Raw genomic sequence first — 22,502 nt, 5'->3', positions numbered from 1 at the left:
CGTCTGTCAGACCGGCTTGGAGACGGATGCCGAGATGACGCGGGACGCAATGGAAGACCCCTCCGGACTGATCGACTGCCCTAAAGGATTGAAGGTAAGTGCATTTTTTTTGTTTTAAGCACTTTTCAGTTTACTTCCTCTTTAAATCACAGTGAGGATTTTATACAGTAACTGACACCACGCTTCCTAATATTATTTCGAGACAAACATCTGTTCTAATTGTGGGCGTCCAGAACTCATGTTCACTGTGTATCACAGCAATTTACACAAGGGGTGATAATACTTGTAAAATAGTAAAATCTTCATTTTGACAAATGTTATAAATATTTGTCTACTGGGTAAGATACATGGAAATTGCAATGTTATAATCAAATCAAGGTGACAGGTTTGCACATCCAAATTTTTTTTAAAGGCTAAAGGTCTTTTATAAGCACATTATAATAACAATATTTTTGTTTAATTTTATTAGTAGATTTTGGTATTTCTATTGTCAGTTTTAAAGGTTTATAGAATTTTTAAATGCTGAAATATTTTAAGTAATTTATTTTAACCACTTTGTCTAACTGTATGTTTTAAACCATCCTGGTTTAGCAAATTTGTCAGCAGTAGTCATGACTGCCCATGCTAAATATCTGGATCCGACTTGTGCCATCTGGCTGAGCCTTCTATTACAAGTAAAATAAAATGTACATCAAAGCCTATACCTACTTGCTGTAAACATGTTGAGCACATATTTTATTTTTCCAGTCGTGTGTATGGAAAAGTGACATTTCTAAGTCTAAAATTATGAATGAGCAGGCATTGTCACAGTCAATGGGACAGAATCCTATCTGACTGGCAGCAGAAAATAATTATTACTGGCAGATGGAACTCCCCCTTCACTCACTGTGAAAATGTAAATTTTTGATGCATACAGCCGGAGGACAGAGTGTTCCACAAATAGGATGAGGATATAAGTGTGTCATTCAGACAAGACACAAGGTTTAGGGCAAGTAATAATCAGTTTGGCTTGTGACAGGATGGAGGAATAACATTGTTGAGGCATGACAGATAGAAATGTCTATTTTGCTTCTTTTAATTAAAAAAATTTAATGTTAAAAATATTGTATAGTGTAATGGGAGTAAAAAGATCACTACTTTAGATAGAATATTTATGATATATTACAAAAAAATTTAAACTATTCCTGCATTTAGATAGACAGATAAAGTTGCACACTTCTAAAAATTAAAGTGGATCTTGTTTGAAAAAATAATATTCAAGCAGTATAGTCTACATTAGCCATTCCACTGTGGTAAAATAATGATTGATTATTTTCCTAGGCCCTGTTCGAATTGGCATTTGAAAATCAATGCGGTTAGCCACTCCCAGCCCTTGAGTACTGTGCAGTTTAACCCAGCAGTTGGTGTATCAACCCCGTTTCAAATGAAACCACACTCTACCTCTTTGTCACGCAGTTGAGGGTGGTTAAGCACTTACCTTGCTCCATCGGCGTCTTCTCCGACGATCTTCAGCCGGCGAATGCAGAGATGATCTGGAGTGCGGGCAGGAGGATCGGCGGGAAATTCAAATAATTTTGTATTGGACTCAATACAAAATAGCTGGATTGAGTCTAATACAAAGAAATCTTGAATTATAATATATATATTTTATAGACGCTACAGTACAGTTATATTACAGTTTTTTTTTTACAAATTTTTGTGTTTTTTATTTAAAGTTTATTATTAAATTTATTAAATATTGGACATATTATGGTGAGTTATGCCTAAAAATAATAGCCTACAATGTAAAATAAATTTCCATGCAAAAACAAAAATGTAATGCTTTTTTCGTGGAAATACGGACAGCAATAGAACGCTAGAGGGGTTAAAAGATTTTTATTACATGTTTTTATTTTTTAAAAGGGCAAATATGACATATGTGATAGGATTATTTAATATTTATAGGCTCAAGTTTGGAAGTAGGCGGCGAACGAGGAAAGTCGTTGGAAATGAACGACCGGACCGGCGGATCGGATTGGACGACGATCGTTGACCATCGTTCGTGTGTACGATCGTTCATTGATCGTCCATGGTCTGAGCATGCGTGATGAACGAACGTTCCTGCGGTGCACGTAACTTCCTGTATCGTTCAAACGATCGCATCTATTGTGTGTACAATATCTACGAACGATCGTGTCGTTATCTGTATGTACAGGATCGGTGCTATATGATCGTTCGCAGATATCGTGCAGGATCGTTTGTCGTTCGTTTACCAACGATAATAATTGGAAGTGTGTACGTAGCTTAACAGCCAGCCTACCCCTCTCCCTCCTCTATTCAGGGCTTATCTCTCAGGCCTTTTATCTGTAGCCATACAGACAAAACAGGCATTCTAGACATAGAAGGAACTATTCAGTTAGTCTTGTTACTTGCAAAGCACACCTCTCCTATTTGCAGATTGCAAAAATGCTTAGACAATATACAAAAAGTGAAATTATGGATTATATCTTGGATGAAAATGAGACCAAGGATGCTGACCAGCATAGCGATGCGGATGAAAAAGTTTCTGAGACAGAAGATGAATTAGAGTATCAACCACAAATCACAGACACATCTGATGAGGAGGCCATGACTGCTGAAGCTGCTTCTATTCCTGCTGAAACACTCAAATCCAAAAGTGGTAACATCTGTTGGAGTTCAGTACCCCTTGACGTACATGGCAGACGAGCTGCTGAAAATGTCATCAAAATGACCTCTGGGATAACAAGGTTTTCTGTGACTAGAGTAAGTGACATCAAGACATATTTTGAATTGTTCATGTCATTATAACTAAAAAAAGTCATAATTTCTATGACAAACCTTGAAGGAAAAAAAGTTTATGGGGACATGTGGAATGACATTGATGAGGAATGCCTGGATTCTTATATTGGTGTTCTTCTTCTTGCTGGAATGTACAGATACTGTAATAAAGCCATTCATAGTCTCTGGGACGCGTCATCAGGCAGAACAATTTTCTGGTCAACAATATCACTTCCGACCTTTCGAATGATATCAAGAGTCCTCACATTTGACAACAGAAATAATAGAGCAAAAGCTTGATGTCTGGGAGAGATGGGTGCAGCTCCTTCCACTGATGTTTCACCCTTGGTCTCAGGTGACAGTATATAAACGTTTTGTCCCTTTCCGTGGAAAATGCCCCTTCTGGCAATACATGCCTAGTAAGCCAGGCAAATACAGAATAAAAATCTGGGCAGCCTGTGACGCAAAAACAAGACATGCTTGGAATCTACAGATTTACACAGGCAAACTTGCAAGTGGTATCTCAGAGAAAAAACATGGAAAACTTGTAGACCTCGATATGACTACTGGACTGCGGAGTCACAATATCACGTGTGACAATTATTTTTGCAAGCTATAACCTGGACAATAACTTCTCAGGAGGAAACTTACCATGTTAGGCACAATGAGAAAAATTAAACCTGAGCTGGCAACCAAAATTTTGCAGGTGAAGGGCAGGGCTCCACTTTCTTCACAATTTGCATTTACAGACACCACCACTGTTGTGTGATACTTATGTCCACTTTTCACAAAGATGCAGCTGTGTCATCAAGAACTGACAAAAAGCCCATACTTTTCCTGGATTACAATAAAAACAAAAAAGCAGTGGACAACCTGGACAAGCTGACTGCCACCTACACCTGTCAGTGAATGACCAGGAGATTGCAAATGGTTGTGTTTTATAACATCTTAGATGTGTCTGCGTACAATGAGTTTGTGTTGTGGACACACATCCACCTGGGCTGGAACTCAACCAAAAATTACAAGCGGAGAATGTTTCTTGAGGAGCTTGGAAATTCCCTTGTCAAGGTGCACATTGAGCAAAGGCAACGGGTTCCCCGAGACCCAGTCGCTGCAGCCTTTGTCAGACAGCTGCAGAGCTTGCCAAGCACTCCATCCACGTCATGAACAGCACAAAGAGCATCAGCACCAGCATCCTCAGCCAGCCCTACCTCAGCGTTAACCAGCACAGCCACAACTTCATTGAATCCACCTGATTCTAAAAGAAAGAGGTGTCAGGTCTGTCCTAACAATAAGGACAGGAAGACAAACACATTGACCCTGATTCATCAAGCAGAATCGGATTATCGCTCGCGCATTCGTATTCGCGATCCGAAATCGTACGCCATCGCGCTATTCAGCAACTGAAAAAGAGAACACGGAACCGACGCTGGATTAGCACAGCGGGACCAGGTAAGTGGGGATTTTAGTGTAGGCGAAAAAATACGGGGTTAACCAAAAGAGCAAAAATATTTAGTGCGAGAAATTACGGGCTTAGCGGTTAGGGGGTTAATCTGTCCTCAAACACCTACATAACAAACCCTTCCAGGTTAATGACTGGCTTTACCAATTACTCTACAGGGCTGGCCAACAGAGATTCCAACTTTCCCACCTGGGTTGCTCCACTACCCAGAATCAGAATGACAACAAGATGTGACTCGTCATATACTTTATATAAACTACAACATTTCCCCACTGATTCCTTGATGGTACATGTCACAATCGAACCAAAAAATAGAAAAAAGACCCCGCAACATGTTCTAACTACAGACTCTTCTCTTAATGTAATTTTGACCTAAAGGTGGTTTCCAACATTCTCTCACACAGATTTTTTCAGCAGAAACATATTCACTTGGTCTAAGTGAGATGCATGCTTTGACTACTAGAGCTCTAAAAATTATCTAATCTTGTTGAAGGTTTATCTGACCCTTGTATTATCTACAGACAATGAGAAGGCCTTCTACAAGGTTGACTAGTCATTTATCCAATTAACCCTGGAAGCCATTGCTTTGGACACCAACATGAGTTCCTGGATAGGCACTTTGTATTCTAAACCCTAAACTTGGGCCTGTGTCTTTGAAACCTTATCCGACCTATTTCCCATCCAAAAACGGCACAAGTTTTCACTTACAAACTTTTGAACCTTTATAAGCAGAATGTATTTGCGCAGATACTTTTTTCCCCTACAGGTTTTCAAGTGCAAATACACGTATAATTTTTTTTAAAACTATGCAGAGCCTAGACAACAATTTGAGATAGACCAGTAAACCAGCATGTTATAAACAAACCATGCCACAATTATCCTAGACGGGGGGGGGGGGGGGGATGATCCTTCCCCTAACAAAGTTCCTGGTGAGTGTTTATTCTCACAGTATACAAATTATACAATATTTTCATATACAGTGTGCAAAACACTCCAATCTTTGAACGTGCTGAGGACCAGGAAATAACCCTGCTAATCCTGCTTAGTAGTTGGACTTTGTCAAGTGGTCAGCTTAGCTGTTTGCCTGGAGTTACACTTTAAATCCTGAAAAGAGAAACTAACTCACCTAAGTCTAACCACTAAACAAGTGAATCCCCAACCTGCTTAGTGGAAAAAACTATTTATGAAAACCTGTCAATGTTCAGTCCATCCTGGTTGCTAAAACATATAACTTTATTCAATACATAATAATATGTAAATAATACGATAATCATCCCAACAGGGCTCCGGTTACCTTTCCCTAAAAAGTTAAAAATTGAATCTGAACACTGAATTTCATTTTAATAGCCATCAAGCTCTGCGTTCATTTTTTACATAGGATCGCACTATATTCTATATAATATTTACAATCATATCATGTTTTCAATTCATTAGAGATTCATGAAGGCTTTCTGTGATATTCCAACAAATCAGGTACATAGTTTAGAATTGTGTATATCATGGTTCAAACAGTCTATACCAAGGAAGACACCATATTGTCAGTTCCTCTTATCTATGGATTATTTAAATGGCAGTCTGCCCCTGGAAAGCCATTATGATCGACAAGGTATTGGATACCAATTAGATAATGATAATAAAATCTTCCTGAAAACATATAATTACTTATCTACCGTGGCAGACATTCGTAACATCAAGCTTCCAACATCAGGATCTGCCAAATTATGAATATAAACATGGCCACTAAGTTTGCATATATACAGTATATTTCCACAAGGTCAGTTGGAAAAGCCATTTTGGAAAAATTTAGGCAGAACATAAATAAAACTATTGAATTACAAAATGGATAAGCAGGTGTGTGTTATAATGAACAGATATTACTACAAAACGTGTGATTTATTTAATTCAGAACAAATTGAATAACTGTTATAGTAAGGAAAAAAAAATCCATTCTAACTGCAATATCAAATTCTTCGTAAGATTTATATAACCAAATCCTGCTGTCTTCTATAGGGAGTCTCTACTTGTTCCATACAATTCTAAAACCAGCAAAAGTAGTTTTGTAGACTAAAACAAGAAAATGGATAACAGCTCTATGCAAACTGGGCAATGTGTTCAACATATTAGGACTAATCTGTGATATTAAATGATGGTTCTAAATGGTGGTGGTTGCATATAAAACCTTATGGTTATATTTGTGCCTTTAGGTAGCAGCTAGATACACAAATGAAATGTATATGGACTGATTTCCCTGCCACACAGTTGTAATTTTATCATTTAAACATGACTTTGTGTTGTGGCACAACTTTGTAGGTTGTGAGATTTTTACAGATTTTTACATGTTTGTCAGAGCAGAAGACTTTATTTCCCTACCCCGGGGTTTCTCAACCAGGGTTCCTCTGTGCTAGGGGTTGCAAGAAGTTGTAGAGGTTCCTTTAGAAATAAATTTGTGCCTCTCAGGTCTTTTTTGGCCATCTGTATGGTTGGCTTTATTTCCACTGGGCAGCAATGTAAGAGGAATTGTTCCTACTGACCATCACACCATGTACTGTGAGCTGTGGATGTAGTAATTATAGTGGGGGATCCCCAAAGACCTGAAAGATATTTCAAGGGTTCCCGTGTAAAAAAAAAAACACTGCTCTACCCTGCAGCTAAGAACTACAACTAGGTTCCATTCCCTTCCGACAGTGTCTTGACAATGCAGGAGAAGCAGAACACTGGTGAACTCATCTCACTTTAGGCTCTCATCCAATCAGCAGGCTTCTAGGTTGCACATCAATGGACACTGATACCAAGTTAAAGTCGGGTACTGAGACTGCTTGCATTTATTGTATTTCTGATTACTGAGCTACATAACTCTCTCAGTGTCCTCTATATTCACCTGGGGTTCAAAGGATAAATTATTCTTTATAGCTTTCTAATATTCAGATTTTTCAACTTAGTAAAATATTTAAAGGGTTACCACTACCAAAAGAGAACTGAGTAACCTGCTGACATGATATAGCCCTTATGACTAAGGGTAAAATCTGTTTAGTTTTGCCCTACTTATTCTGAAATAATGAATGTGCAATCCCTTTTAAAGTCTCTCAGAATCTCCTGATAAAATAAACTCAAGTTTGGAAATGTCACCATGAAAAGACACATTCATAAATTGGTCCCCTGTCCCCCAGCCCCATTCCCATCCTTATACTCACCTGTCCCCAATCCAGTGGGATAGATTGCATGAACTTCTAATTATTCTCTGATACTCAGAAGTTTATGAGAATAAATGGTAGCACAAACATGACCAGGCCTAGAAAAATTTGGCAAGCAGCTCTGCTATCCAGTGAGAGATATCTCATTTAAACAAGGACATGTAAATAGAACACTGCAAGGGGGAATTGAGGTGGGTGCAATTACACTTTAAATATTAAGGCTGCAGGAAAATTTGTTGTATCTAAAATTATTTATTATAAAGCATGTTGCTGCTGTAGTAATGCAGTGAAAAATAACATCATAAAAAGTAAACGATTTTCATAGCTAAACCATAAATCTTTGGTGATAAATACTACCATATTTTGACCATTACATTTATTGCTTCAGATCATAATTGGTTTATAACAAAAAGCAAAAAAAGTGCTTTAAGTACCCATTTTAATTAAATATATTTATAATTTACATAACTACATTATGATGTTTGCAAGTGATATTTCTGATTGCCTATTTGCTTAAGCGAGTTTTATGAGTTTTTTACTAGAAAGAAATTACAAGTAATTCTAATTATTTGAATTTTCTGCATTCTATTTTACAACATACCTGAAAAAGCACATGTAATTTATACTAACTAAATAAATCACGTGCAATATATTTCGGTTCCATTGGTATTCACAAAACCTTTTTTTATTTTTGCAAGAAATTTTGCTTTTTTTAATCTAAATTAAATATAAGTATTTTCAAATATACTACTGATTTTAGCTATGTATAAAGGTAAAACAATATGAATGATTTATAAAAAAAGTAGTATAAGAAAAAAGCTATTCTAACTGCAAATAAAGAAGATTTTTACCAAGTACCGGTAAAATCACAGAACATACAAAAAGAGTCCTAATTTCTGTGTAAGTGATAAATTGCCATGTAAATGATTTCTTCTTCTCACTCCTAAAGAATTAAGGGAGCAGATAGCAGCTAAGTATAGGAATCTAAATGTGCTACAAATTAAGTTATTCTGTTGGTTTACATTGACATAATACATGGTAACATTTTTTTTTTTAAAGTTTCAAAAACATAATCTAATTTATATCTGAGTAGCTGGCTGCTTTAAAGTATATATAGTCATATACAGTTATTTCACATAAAGTTATTATGTATAAATGATCAATTTATTATGTTTTTGTTACAGCAAAAATAAAAAAAAGTCTTTCAAATTTAATTAAAATTTTACAAAATGCTTTCATTTGTTTCCCAAATCCCAAAAATAAAAAAGTTTTTTTATTGTGGCAATGACATATAAACAAAAATATACAGTAGGTCATTCTATGTTGTGTATTTGACCACAGCTATTCTACTTTGACACAATGGCAATCTGTGTATGTGAATTATACCAGTCAAGGTGTTAGGAATCTTTTTTCATCTCCTAAAAACATCCAAGAAAGAGAAAATAAAAAAAAAATATATAAACAATTCGAACTTTCACTTTTCATATGCTGTGAAATAAAATATATTATAGGTATGTGTAGCTGATGGCAAACTGTTGGTATATTGTGCATCCCTCTTTCTCATCTGTACGAAGAGGACATTATTACCATTGCCAAAGCTACTGAAGACAGTGCTCGGTTGCTATAAAAATGTCAGAAAATGTCACTGCAAAAATATAAAGAAAGATGGATTACTTCATTTCCCCTGCAGTGTGTGTGATATAAACTGATATGTTAATTATAGTGGCAGCAATAACAACTAATATTAACATATGTTTCCACTGATGCTTAAACATTGAATCACATTTATATATGTATACCATAGAAACACAAACCTGCAGATGGAAACACACAAACACATTTAATACAGAATTAACCTTTTCAGGCCAGAAAGTACCTTTAACCTTGATAAGTAATATTTTGTGAAGGCAATGTCATAGATTTTATAGCACATGTTAAATTCTGACCACTACATGGCAATGGAAAATGACAAACATTATTTTGTTGGATATATCCTAAAATACTAGTTTGTACTTCCTGAATACTAACGTTATATTGCCATACTACTCAGTTTCTGCTAAAATAGCCAGTATTTGCTGGTTGTTTACAATAACAATAAGGCTAATGCATAAAAATCTAGTAGGCATAGAAAATAATATGGTATACAAGGCATATTAAAATATATTTGGCATATATATAATAAAAAAAAACTGTCAAGCAATAAAAATATAAAGCTCTCCTAGACTGGAGAGGATACACTTTATTCAGTGAACATGGGTAATCCAGCAAACCTGGAATGAATCTGCTCCAGGATTGAAAACATTTGATAACAAATAGCAAATAACTTTTAAGAAATACATTCCAGGTTTGCTGGATCACCTAGCTTCACTGATGAAAGTGTATCCTCTCCAGCCTTGGAGAGCTTTAAAAGATCAGGCCCACTGTGCATAATTGAAAATAAAGTACATTGACTCAAATATAAACAAGGGGCACAAAATGGGGACAACACTGCTGACATTCAAAAAAAATAAGTGACTGAAATGCATGTGAAAATAAATGTGAATAAAAAATTAAATCACATGTTTTCATTCTGCTTATACTTTCCCTTTTTTACTGGTTAAAATTTGTACTTTTGAGTTGGTTATGATGAGTCTATTGCATTTAAATACTTCTTTGTGCATAATTGTTGTCCATCGGTGGATGGTCCTGTATCCTTGTGTAAAGTATGTAGCAAATGTCTCCTATGGCGAGTTTGTTATATACTTAACATGATGACAGATTGCCATCTATTGGTTTGACCAAGTTAGAAAGCAAGAATATTTTTCTAACAGCAGTTTCAGGTTAAACAGGTTTTAGTTTATACTTAAGTATATATAGTACTCAATATTTTTTAACTTTTACAAGGACAATAAAAATTTGGGAAAAATTAGGTTTGGCATGCTTATAGTGTGTATTGCCTCTATAAATGAACTTATTTTCTTTGCACCCTTTGGTCCCTAAATATATCCTTAAAAAGTTTATAAAATGCCTTGAAAAATACTTACAAACAAGGAGTCATCATATTCAACACGTGCCCCTCTCAAATCCCAACACAAGCTCAAGCCTATGAAGCCTATGAACCACAGTCATGTTAGTATGAGTATGCCAAGTATGGCATACCAGTCATGACTCCTTGTTTGTAAGTATTTTTCAATTTGTTGGAACTAGGCAGAGTCAAAGTTGTTGGAGATATTTCCTGTGCTGAATGATGGGGCCTGTGTTGATTCCCTAGCAGCAGTAGAACTGTGGATGCAAAATTGTGCCTGGTGATACTCGCGGAAATTCAGAAAATTCTTACCTTTCCTTGCACCATGATTGTGCTGCACTGAAATCAAAAGTAGCCTAATTATTCCTGACCATTTCACCTTCTTGAAAAGATTTTATTGCAGATAATACCATATAAAGTTGCATATACTAAAGGCAAATATGGCTGTAGTATATTTTTCAAGCAACTGGGGTACACTAAGAAGTGCCCATTTATAGGCACGTTTTTTGTCATGCATATTACATTGGGAACAGCTGCCCAGCTGCATTAAATGTGCTCAAGCTGTTAATGCTTAACATAACTTATTCAGATTGACATATTGCAAAATTAAATTGTTGAGTATGCTGTTCAGTTTCTGTCCTTCTATTTTCATGATAGTATGTGTCCTGAGTCCCTAATTAATTGCTTCTATATTTTCTATGTATGATTCATACAGAAACTCATGGTTATGTAAAGCTTAGCACACAACCAAGTATTTCCTTTTTTTTCCTGAACAAAACTTTTCAAGAAAAGGACTTTTTAATTCTTATGTATATCAGAGTGTATATCTTATAAACATAGTTACAATTTAGAATAATGAAAGAAGGAAGACGGCTTATTTCTAATATAAATGAGTAGTTCCCCTGTTTTGCTGTTTCCCACAAAAAAATTTCCAGCACTAAATGCCCTCAATTTTCCAGGTTGAACAATGCCCGGTGTCATTCAGTTTGTCAATGTCAATGCTGGAAAGAAGAAGGTGGTGGCATCCTGTGAGGATCAGGGGTAGGTGACAGGTGAGTATAGTGGGGTTTAGATAAACTAGTGCAATATTAGGGTATAAAACAAATTCCATATGGAATATTTTTCTAGGTCACATTACATCTAGTAGTAGTTAAACATATTCAGTTGGATTTGTTCTTCAATGGTACATATATTCACCACTAACTTTCTTAATCCTTATGCAAAACGTAGCAGAACAAGAACACAGAAACACCAAAATATAGTTAACGTCTGAGATCAGTTTAAGATAACTTTAAATGTGAGGTCAGTTGAGATCAGTTTGATACACATTTGAAATACATTGACATTATGGAGAAATAAAGGCAAACACAAAGCATGACAAGAATGACAGTAATGGAAGGATACATAATGGTAGGATTAAATACAATATAAAAAGGTGTTTTGGTTTTTTAAATATATCACATATTGTTGTCAAAAGGAAAAAATCATTCATTTACTTTTTCAAGCCACTTTCATTAGGAGTGTAGCCTATCAATAAAAACAGCTTGGCACGGTAGTATAAAATGATGCACAAGAAAAAAATTTAAACAATTAATTCAATTTAATTTTTCAATGTGAGATTGTCTTGTCATTCTCTCCAGCATGTGTTTCAATAAACATTGTCCTATTCTTTGTTTAGCTTTTGTTATTTATGGTGCTTACTATGTTACTGTGCTTTTCAGTAGATTCTGTAAGTTTTACCCCTGCACTAGTAAGTGGCCAGCCACATATAACACAACCCAAAAGTGTATGGCCATATGGTGGTCTCAGGAATGAGCATTTGTCATTATATTAGAATAATACACCATAATTCCCTTGCTTGTTTGTACATCTAATAGAGTTTATTGGGCATTACATTATCATGAATAATTCATATTTTTTCTGATATCGGATATTTATTTAGAAGTAAAAATGAAGCATTTTGTTTCCCTTTCTGGAACGGACATGGTATTTTTCAATGGTAGGTCAGATATTTCCATTTGGACAATCTGATCCTTCTGCGGATACAAATGTGGGGATTTTATCTTCAAATGCATCAACATCCTTCTGCTGTTAATAGTTGCTCTTGGAAGAGCTACAGAAAGATTAACTAAACAATTATCTTAATATGGCCATTATGAACCTGCCAAATTGGAAATAAACTTTTTTTTCTATTCAAATCTGTTTTCAAGATCACCAATCTGCTATGAAGTAGCCACTTTTAAGTATTGTATTATTTGCCTTATTGTGCCTTATTGTGTTGTTTATATTAATAAATACTCTTTAATCTTTCTTAATTGTCAGTTTAAGTTTATAATGCTCTAACATCCATTTTTTCTGTCTATAAATGATGTTAATAGGCCAAATGAAGCCCAATTTCTAGTTTGAAAGTGCTAAAAAAACACTGATTCATATATATCTACCCACTAAATTTAACATTATGAATCATATCAATTGCTGAGTATTTTTTTTACTATCCTAATTATCACATAAATGTACATGTACATGTGAAAAGAACCTTTACATGTGAACAGTGTCTATGAGAATAAAAGAGTTACCTAACGACATTTTTATTTGTTAGAAATATTAGTCTTCAGATGAAAAAAGGGCAATATATTTTCTCTGCCCTACATTTAAGAGCATCTGTTGAATGTGTGATTACCCAACAGACATGAAAAATTGCTCTCCTCTGAAACTATAGTCATAATCACCAACATGTTATCTTTTATTTTTCATCAACTTTACACATTTTCTTAAATAACTGTCTGAGCTCCCGCTCGGTAATTTTAGAGGCAAAATGATGATTATGACAAAACCAAATAAATAACAAAAAAGTCTATAGGTTACTTTAGCCATAGGGGTTCCTTATGCTGTGGATGATTGCCCTCCATCTAAAGGTGCTCGTCTAGGCAGTCTACTTAAAAGAATTACCTGCATGATACCAATGACCTTTTTAGCTATCTGTAAGGGTGTAACTGACCCATAATAAATATTTAAAAATGTATTTAAAGGGTTCTTCTGGGATAAAAAGCTTGTGAAAGGCTGGATTTCACTATGAGAATTGGTAGAAAACATCACCAGTTACAACAGTTCCAATAACCTTAAAATGTTAACACCCAGTATTATAGGTGGGAAATTACATGACATATTGATAAATACAGTAGATAACTACTAATGTCCTCTACTGACCTGTTTGGGCTGTTATCTTACATACTGCACCTTAAAAATTATTGCTGGTATAGAAAAAAGTGTTTACGCTGCCACAATATGGAAATTTTAATTTTAATAGGGTTTTTTAATTCCAGTTAAGAATTGCAAAACCCCTTCAATACCCTAGGTGCTTGCAACTTGTCATCTTAGTTACCCTAATAGGAATACTATCACAGTTATAGTCTTCCATATTTTTAATGAACGTGCAGAAAGCCTCTAATTGGACATTTAAAATTTTGGGTGTTTGGATGAGCCATGAAAATAGTTTGGGATGGTAAGCGCAGGAGTATAAAAAAAGTGTTGAGTTAATTAGGTTATTATTTTTATTATGTAAATGTAGAAAATGTTATAGCTGCCTATGTATTACAGAATGTGATTGTATTTAACTTTTAACTTATAACAAATATTATTTCAGACAAACACAATTTTATATTGCAGGGGCATAATACATCATCTGATATTTTGTTTCTTACATTTTATGTTGAATTTGCCTTTGAGGATTATTGTGATTGATTGAATATTTAGCTCTCATCTCAGCTTGTGTATAAGTTTGGATATGAGACAGAAGCTTGCCAGCATAACTTATGCAAAAACTAATAGGCATAACACTAACTATAAGATTACTGAAGTATTTTGCATATATTTTAAATTCTGACAGATTGAATACAAGTACTTAACTTACTTTTTTTATTTATTAAGATTTAATCTTATCATTTTTATATGCATATTAGAATGGCTAAATGATTTACAGTTATTCCTGTTTATTCTTCAAAAAAAGCTCATTTTCTTTCTCACAATTTATTTCCTTCTTAGAGTCTCAGATGTTCCACTACACACTCATCAATCATACTAAGAATCTAAGTTATATTCTCCACACTCCACCACTAACTGGATTACAGAGCTGAAAACTTACTTGAAGTTGAAAATGTGATAAAAGTAATCAAATTGCTGTAGTCAAATTCTAACAGTGGTGAATAGATGACACTAATTATTGTCTCTTATTATGCTACAAATGTAGTTTACTCTATCTTTATTCATGAAGAGGTATCATAGATCTCATCATGGGAATTGCAGTAGCTGTGTTCAATAATGGTAGGTTAGTTTGCTCTCATTTTTCATTTCTTTCAGTATGCTTAAGGTGGAGCTTTAGTTTCTTATAAATCTGAATGTGCTTCATTGGTTATGTCCCTTATTTTCCCTGTTCACTTATAATACCTGCTTCATTACCTGTTCAAGATGGAACCTAAGGAAAATTCAAACCGTTCTAATGCAAGTGCATAAGTAAAATAAAGCATCATAGTATTATTATTATTATATCTTTACATTTAGATATCATGTATCCAGTATTCTCACATTTAGAAAACTACAGAATATTACCACTGAAAAATGTTTAGATCTAAAATATGATAGTGCAGCCCAAGGTGTGCAATCACTCTTCTACATTGCATACATTTATTCTGGGTGGTATATTGAAGGACTTAGCATGTGTTCAATGTGGACTGTTGAATACATCATACATCATTATAATTGTATATGTTTAAGTTATTGTCTACTAAAGTTGAATGCAAATAAAAATGAAGCTAGATTCAGACATTCATAAAAATGGATGTTCAGAGAGGAATTCAGAGAGGACCCTGCCATTTATATCTGACATCTATAGTTTGACTATGGAAGTGGCTAAGGGTTATATTTGTTCTTAAAATCTTATCAGTGAGGCCCACAGGAAATTTCCAAACCACTCTGTACACTTTTGCATCATCTTCTGCTCTGCAATCCACACCTTTTGAAGTCTGGTGAAGCTTTCTGTTGACTCTATGTCACAGATCCCCACAGGACCAGGGGATCTGTGCCGCTGTGTCACCCACTTCACATTCCTCTGCAGCCAGCAGTAGCAGAAGCCCTGTCCTGGAATTCTGTCCACTGTTCACTTCCTGGTCTCAAACATGTGATCCTCTGATAGCTGACCCTTTACCCCAGAGAACCAGAGTATTTCACAGAAGCGCACCCTCTGCTGGCAGAAGTGTAAACACCTGAGATGCCTCTGCTCCAGTACTGGTGGTGGGTTCTCCCACTTGCTGGTCATGTGACTCCCATCTGCAACATGACCTTCCCTAGAAAAGGAAGTGACTGGCAACTGGAAGTTGCCTGAACAAGGAGTTCCCTTAAGCTACGTACACTTCCAATTATTATCGTTGGTAAACGAACGACGAACGATCCTGCACGATATCTGCGAACGATCGTATAGCACCGATCCTGTACATACAGATAATGACACGATCGTTCGCAGATATTGTACACACGATAGATGCGATCGTTTGAACGACACAGGAGGTGACGTGCACCACAGGAAGTGAGCGAACGTTCGTTCACCGCGCATGCTCAGACCATGGACGATCAATGAATGACCGTACACACGATAGATGGTCAACGATCGTCGTCCAATCCGATCCGCCGGTCCGGTCGTTCATTGCCAACGACTATCGTCGTTCGTTCGTCGTTCATTTCCAACGATAAAAATTGGAAGTGTGTACGCAGCTTTAGGCTCTGTTTCCAGGTTCCAGCTATTCCTGTCTGTGTCTCCAGTTACTGATTCTCCTGTTACTGTGGCTATGACCCTTGACTGCTCCTGCTTGCCACCTGCCCTGACCTCTGGCTTGTTTGACCATGCTATTGTCTCAGGTTTCAGCACCTTGCCTGATTCCTGTCTGTCAGCAGTCACCTGCCTCTGAGTGCACACGGGCCGCGACCTGGCAGTTGCCCGCAGAGTAACATCCTTACGTCTAGAAGCTCTGGAGAAGACCAGACAGCTGTTTAGACTCTGGGCCCAGTGCACATCTGTGCCAACTGAGCTGGTGACATAGAGAGTCCACCATCCTGCCCTGCGACACTCCAATAAGACTTTATAAATTCAGAATTTTTGTGGATTTTCAGCCTAATCACAACTGATTGAATCTTTTGGCAGTTTGCCTATCTCTTCCGTCTAGTAAAAGTCATAAAATAGAACATGGTTACCCTAAGCCTAGCATGAATGAAACTACACTGATGGTAAGTTTATTAACTAATTATAATGTACATTATGTTATATATATTGTGCACAGCTTAAGACATTAAGATGTGTTGTCTATTATTTATAATATAATTTACAAAAGAGAATGTTGCTTAATCCATAAGTCTTTGATTCTTTATTCAGAAAGCTTTTTCCCCATTTTTAAACAATAAAAAAAATAATTCTGTAGATGAAATAAAAATAGCCAACAAAATACAGGTTCATAGTAAATGACCTTTTACTTGATGCCTAGTACATGAAATAGAGCATACTTAAAGGGTGGATGACCTTCTCCTTACAGACCATTATGAGATGCTCCATCAAATACAACTACCCGTAGGTGATGCATATTATATGGAAAGTAGACACAAAAGCCACTAAAATTCTTGGATTTAAAGTGTGTTTAGTATCAATTCTTATAATGTAAAATGTAGTTAATAGAATAATAACTTCACTATAATTACCAAACAAATTCATGAATTAGGCCTAAGTATTAATAGTTGTTATGGTCATGTTTGTGTATTCTGAAATTATAATAAATATAAGTGCAATGAGGATTAGGGATGAGCGAGCAAGATTTTTAAACTCGATCTCGCAGCGAATTTGGACATTCTTGCTTACCAAAATTGTAAGCAAGAATGGCCGGTGTAAATTTGCCGATCGAAATTGAATTTTCCTAAAAAAAAAATCCTAAAAAAAAAGTCCTGCGGGCTGAGCTGAAGCTCAAGCCTCATCAGGATTTGACTTTTTTTCAGCCAGTCAAGGAGCACTAGAGGTTTTGAATGGGGAGACTTGTCCTCATTTAATCCTCTTTTGCCGGAGATCGCACACTGACACGAGGATTCCCAGGGCTGCATTCATTCATGCAGCCCTGGAAATCCACTGCGATCCCCGGGCACTAGAAGGTAATTAACCTCTAGTGCCCGGGGATCACACACAAAGGGATTTCTATGGCTGCATGAATGAATGCAGCCCTGGAAATCAACTTGTAATGATTTCCTGGAACTTCCGATTCAGTTTTTCGGTTCGCCGAAATTTCGCAGACCCATCGGAAATATTTGTCTGAGAGTCTTCAGTTTTTCCCAAACAAGGTTGGGTATAACGTTTGCTTTATTTACCCAGCTTTTGGGATACTAGTGTACCTTCTAAAACCAATTATGGGGCAAAATTCTATACACTAGGACCAACAAGAGGCACTATTCCTCCCTCTAACACAAATAATAGGGGCATAGGTTCTCCTGCTGACAGTAATTATAAATAATTATTTCTTCCACTTACAACAATAATATTTGTACACAATTCCTCTCACTAAAGGTAATACCTTTTATGTAGGCACATTATTACATTTCACACAGTTATCATTGCAATATTTGGATTGCCAGACAGTGTTAGACATAAAGGGCCTGATTTATTAAAGCTTTCCAGGGGTGGAGGAGATATACTTTCACCAGTGAAGCAGGGTGATTGTCACACATACCTCTTCCTCACTAAAGCGCAGACGCCTCTCTCCTGCGCATGAGGGCAGTTCTGACGCTGGGCGTGCCTTTGTTTCCAGGCTTTATCATTTCATTCCAATCCACTGGTCAATCAGAAAAAAGCCTCCTGACCAGCCCTGGCTATTTAGCTAGCTCACAGACTGCACTCTGTGTTCATGCAATGTGTCCCCATTGTGCTGAGCCCCTAGTTCCTGTTCACCTGGTGCTTAATTCAGTGTTTCCTCTGTCCAGCTCCTGTGTTAACCCCTCGTTGTCCAGTTTGTTGGTTCCCAGCCAACTTACCTGTGCTTTTCCAGTGTTCCCTGTCTGTGTATATCCCTGAGTCACCTGTGCCTCCTGTTGCTTCCAGTGTCTCCTGTGTTCCCTTTGCCCGCAGTGGCCCCTGTGTCACTAGTGTCTGTCCCCTGGATCCCTGGTAATTGTCTCTTGGCATGTGACCTGACCTCTCTTGCTTGCTGCCTGCCTCGACCCCGGCCTTTCTTGTTGGAACAGATTCAACAGCATTTATGCTATGCTTTTATGCTGTACCAGCCTATAATGGCCACAAGATGGCACTGCATAGAATTATTGTTACTGTGTTCTGTTATGTTGGTGTCTCTCTATTGTTTTTCTTCTCTTCCTTCTTACTCCACCATTTTGTTTTATTGTATTATCCTTTGGTGTACCACAAGTAAAATTATGCTCACAAACGGTCTGGAAGCTTCCTGAATGTGATCAGTAAAGGACCACATCGTCTAACAGGTTATGGACCCAGACACAATCCAGCTCAGAGAACAGACCGACACAAGGAGTCTTCCAGAGGTACTGTGATCTACAAGTACAAGTAAGCCAACAGCTGTGTCTTCAGTCAAGGAAGTGGGACAGAGATGGCCAGCAGCTCAGAACTGAAACTAGCAGTGGCTGAACTGAATATTGAGAATTATCAGCTGTGGAAGTTTAAAGTTGAAATGCTGCTTTCCAGAGATGACTTGTGGGAAATTATTACTACCGACAGACCAGATAATAATCTCCAGGAATGGGATGGAAAAAACAGACAAGCAAGGGCAACAATAAGTCTGTTGGTGGAAGATGACCAGCCTATTCATAAAGGTAAGCTATTCTTACTAAGGAAATTGTACAAAATGAGGCTAGGTACTGGAATGGGCATGCAGGCGCACATAAATGCAATGCTGGAGGTTGTGGCACAGCTCAGGGCAATCAAAGAGGATATAAAAGACAGTCACGTGACAGCCATATTGCTATGCAGTTTACCTGAATCATATTGTGCACTGATAAATGCCCTGGAAACAAGGCCTGATGCTGAATTGACCTTAGAATTTGTCAAAATCAGACTTATAGACGAATACAGGCGCAGAAAGGAGCAAGCAACAGACAACACAGAGAGTAATACTGAGGCAGTCCTAAAAACCACAGATACAAAAGCATACAGGAGAGAGAATAGAGTATGCTTAAGATGCAAGAGGCCAGGACACCTTAAAAAAGACTGTTCAATATAGAAAGCTGAGCAAAATGCAAAAAGTTCTAAACAAACAGTAAGCACTGTGGCAAATGACAGTGATCAACGGCATGGAACTTTAAAAGTAACAAACAGTCAGCCAACTCAGAACTGGTATATAGATTCGGGAGCAACTAGTCACATGACAAGTGACAGAAACTTCTTTGCAGAGCTTGATTTTAATAACAAAGAAACTATCTATCTTGCAGATGGAAGTAGTATAACTACTGAAGGATTTGGGTATGGAATTCTTACCTGTAACATTGCAGATGGTCACAGTCTGACCAGTAATGGACATGCTGTATGTTCCTAAGCTGGACGGTGGTCTCTTATCTGTAAGGTGCTTGCAACTAAAGGACTAATCACAAAAATTCAAGGTTATAAGTGTACTATCCAAGTGTACTATCTAGAATGGATGAAAATGTAATGGCAATAGCCATAGCGGATAAGCACCTATACAAACTGGAAGTGGTAAGGGAACAAGCAAGACTCGCTTGGGCATGCTTGGGCATAACAACTGCATTCATGTGTGGCACAGGCGCCTAGGTCACAGACATCCTTCTGCTATACAGGTACTGAATAGGCAGAACCTGACAAAAGATCTTGTATTGTCAGCCTGTCCAACTGCCATAAGATGTGAGTGTTGTATTAAAGCCAAAGCTATGAGGGCAAATCCTCCAAAGGTAAGTAAGAGTCGAGCTTTAAAACCACTTGATCTCATACACAGTGATGTGTGTCGTCCTAGGAGTGTACCAACACCAGCCCGTAATAGATACATACATAGTGACTTTTATAGATGACTATTTATGATACACAGTCACATATCCAGTAAAACACAAACCAGAACTGTTTGACAAAGTGCAGGACTTTGTAACAAAGGCAAGTAACAAATTTCAAAGAAAGCCACTTGTGTTTAGGAGCGATAATAGAGGTGATTTCACTGGACACAAAGTAGAGAATTTCCTAAAACAACATGGGATAAAGCATCAGAAAACAGTCCCATATACAACAAAACACAATGGAGTTGCTGAAAGGAAAAATAGAACCCTGACAGAAATGGTTAGATGTATGCTGACTGACTCAGGTCTATCTGGAAAGTACTGGGGTGAGGCAGTAATGACTGCTACCTATCTACAAAACAGATTGTACTCCAAAACCATCAAGAAAACACCATATGAACTCTGGCGAGAAACCTCAACTCTGATGAGAAACCAAGTCTGAAACACATGAGAGTTTTTGGGTGTAAAGCCTTTGCCCATATTCCAAAGGAGAAACGCACTAAACTCCAAAATCGAGCAAAGGAAGGTATACTTGTTGGATATGGTGAGAATTCCAAAGCATATAGAATTTTAAATCCAAAGATTGAAAAGGTGGTGATATGCACCACTGTAACCTTCGTTGAGGACATCAATAATGATATGATGACTTCACTTGAACAAAATGAATAAAAGGGCACCGAACAGGTAACGTGCACATGCCCAGAACAAGTGATTGACATTGGTACTGGGTTAGAAACCACAGACAAGGAGATATAGTCAAGCTTAGACACTGAACCGAGGCGTTCAAAAAGCGTGAATAAGGGTAAACCACCTGAAAGACTTTCATATAAAGCTAATACAGTCTGTATATATGAACCTACATGTTGGAATGACATATCTCAACTTCCAGAAGGGGAAGCCAATAAATGGATAAAAGCAGCAGAAGAGGAAATTGAATCTCTGCATAACAATCAAACCTGGATGCTCACAGAACTACAAGCAGGGAGGAAAACTATTGGCTGTAAGTGGACTTTTAAAATCAAGTACAGCACTGATAATACAGTTGAGCGATACAAAGTGAGACTAGTAGCCAGAGGATACACTCAGAAATATGGAGAGGATTATGATGAGACATTTGCTCCTGTAGTTAAGCACACTACAGTTAGGACATTACTCACTGTAGCAAAGAAAATGCAGATAAAGCATTTTGACATCAAAACATCTTTCTTACACGGTGTGTTAACAGAGGATATCCACATGGAACAACCAGAATGATTTGAGAATTAAGCCTAGTCTGCAAACTCCAGAAAGGGATCCATGGACTCAAATAAGCAGCCAGAGCTTGGAACATGAAAATCAATGACGTCCTCACAAAGGAGAATTTTCAATGCAGCAAGTCTGACCCCTGCCTATTTACTAATAGAGTGAGTTGTAGGTGGATCTTTGTACTCATATATGTGGACAATCTGCTGGTATGCTATGAGCAAGATGGGGATCACATTGCACTATTACAGTCTCTGAATGAGGACTGTGAAACGAAAGATCTAGGTGACATAAAACAATACCTTGGTATACAGATTGACAGAGAACGGGACAGCAGTTACCTTCATAACCAAAGTCACAAAATACAAGAAGTAATTGAAACCTTTGGATTGGGCGATGCAAAACAAGTTAAAGCACCCATGGAAACAAATTATTTAAAGGAAATGAATAACAAAGGTATTTTACTACCAGACAACTGTCAATACAGAAAGGCCATAGGAAAACTACTTTACATTGCTACTGTTACTAGACCTGACATTGCTGCAGCAGTGGGATTTCTATGCATCTAAGCCTAGTCAGATGGACTGGAATGCTGTAAAGAGGGTCCTACATTATCTAAAAGGTACAGTACATTTCAAATTAAAGCAAATGTGACCTAGTCGGGTATGTTGATACAGATTAGGCCGGAGATACCAATGACTTAAAGTCTACTAGTGGTCACTTGTTTATACTCCCTGGTGGACCTATTAGCTGGACAAGTAGAAAACAGTCAACAGTATCG

This window comes from Pyxicephalus adspersus, chromosome 5 (assembly GCF_032062135.1).
Source record: "Pyxicephalus adspersus chromosome 5, UCB_Pads_2.0, whole genome shotgun sequence".
Taxonomy (NCBI): Eukaryota; Metazoa; Chordata; class Amphibia; order Anura; family Pyxicephalidae; genus Pyxicephalus; species Pyxicephalus adspersus.
This window is presented reverse-complemented; position numbering follows the sequence as displayed.